The following is a 1,977-nucleotide window of genomic DNA, read 5'->3' as shown; positions in this document are numbered from 1 at the left end:
AGTTATGGGAGAGAGCGAGAGGCAATCAGCTGGCGTTCACTTTTCGTCAGGCTTTTTTTCACCTCGGTACTCAGATCGACGAAAAAAATACAAGAAAAATTCATAGCGTTGCCAGTCTGCTGAAATGAACTTTGGGTGAGCCCTAGCGAAAAGATTGAAAATTTTCATTTTTTGGCAAGCGCTTCTCACTAAACCTTTTTAAAAAATGGGGAAAAAATATAAAAAACCTGTAAAAGTTGATTGCAGCAGTTTTCTTGTGAGGGTGTTGATCTATTGATGTGCCTCTTGTTAGAACAAAGTGTCTCTCGGGTCAAAAATGTACGAAAAAAAAAATAAAAAACTTAGAAAAATCGTTTGTTAGAACTAAGAGCAGCTATTAAGTTTAAATTAGCAAATAATTATCAGCAAATAAAAAAAACAACTGTTAATTTAAATTGTATTGTTTTTTAATTTATTTTGTTCAGTCATCCCAAGGTATTTGATAATATTTTTTACGCGCTCTTTCCCGCAAATACGATTTTTGAATTTTAACTGCTTGTCAACCAACCCAGCTGATTGACAGTACGACCGTTTCACACTTATTTCCGATGAACTCTCGAAATGTTGGTCACACTGGACAGATTAAAGTTTTTACGCTAGCAAACTCGTTTGTCGATCTGAGTACTAGGATTAAGCAATAAGATTATGATATTTGCTGATTATCCAATTAGTAACGAAATAATTTAATTCAAGCAGCTATTACACGTGTATATTTTCTGGTATGAAATATATTTATACAATATAAAATATACTCAAATTTCTTCTTCAATCCGTTGCGAATATCTGATTAAATTTTATAAAACCCTGTGCATTAAGTACCTGTTATTCCACAGAACGTGATTTCGAATGAGGGCTCTGTACTGCGGATTCCACGTAAAAACACTATAAAATATATGGAGTTGGAATATTTCATATGAACGCTTATTATAAATTAGTGGAAATATGCTCTAAAGCCTAGTATCCAGATCGACGAAAACTGTACGCCAGTCATGAGAGAGAGCGAGAGGCAAACAGCTGGCGTTCACTTTTCGTCGGGCCTTTTTTTCACGTCGGTCTCCTGATCGACGAAAAAAATACCAGAAAATTCCATAGCGTTGCCAGTCTGCGGAAACATGAACCCTAGCGAAAAGATTAAAAAATTTAATCTTTTGGCGTGCGCTTCTCACTAAACATTATAAGAAATGGAGGAAAAACTCAAAAAAACTCACAAAAGTCGATTGCAGGTGTTTACATGTGAGGACAAAATAACATTAATACTATCTATGGTGCCTCTTGTCAGAGCAAAATGTTTTTTAGGTCCAGAATGTACGAAAAAACACAATAAGAGTGCAGCTATGATCTTTAAATTAGCAAATAATTATCAGTAAATTAAAAAAAACAACTGTTAAATTTAAATTGTATTGTTTTTTAATTTCTTTGTACAGCGGCAGACTTGTTTTGCCAAGGTAGTTGATAATATCTTTTAAAGGCTCTTTCCCGCAAATACGATATTTGAATTTTAACTGCTTGTCAACAAACCCAGCTGATTGACAGTACGACCGTAGCACGCTTAAATCTGATAAACTCTCAAACTTTTGGTCACACTGGAAAGATTAAAGTTTTTACGCTAGCGTAATCGTTTGTCGATCTGGATACTAGGCTTAACCAGATACGTTTGTCCGCTATCTGATTTACATACACACTAAAGCCTAGTATCCAGATCGACAAACGATTACGCTAGCGTAAAAACTTTAATCTTTCCAGTGTGACCAAAGTTTCGAGAGTTCATCAGACTTAAGAGTGCTACGGTCGTACTGTCAATCAGCTGGGTTTGTTGACAAGCAGTTAAAATTCAAATATCGTATTTGCGGGAAAGAGCCATTAAAAGATATTATCAAATACCTTGGCAAGACAAGTCTGCCGGTGTACAAAGAAATTAAAAAACAATACAATTTAAAT

The sequence above is a fragment of the Drosophila rhopaloa genome, unplaced genomic scaffold, assembly GCF_018152115.1.
Source record: "Drosophila rhopaloa isolate 14029-0021.01 unplaced genomic scaffold, ASM1815211v1 contig_190, whole genome shotgun sequence".
Classification (NCBI taxonomy): domain Eukaryota; kingdom Metazoa; phylum Arthropoda; class Insecta; order Diptera; family Drosophilidae; genus Drosophila; species Drosophila rhopaloa.
This window is presented reverse-complemented; position numbering follows the sequence as displayed.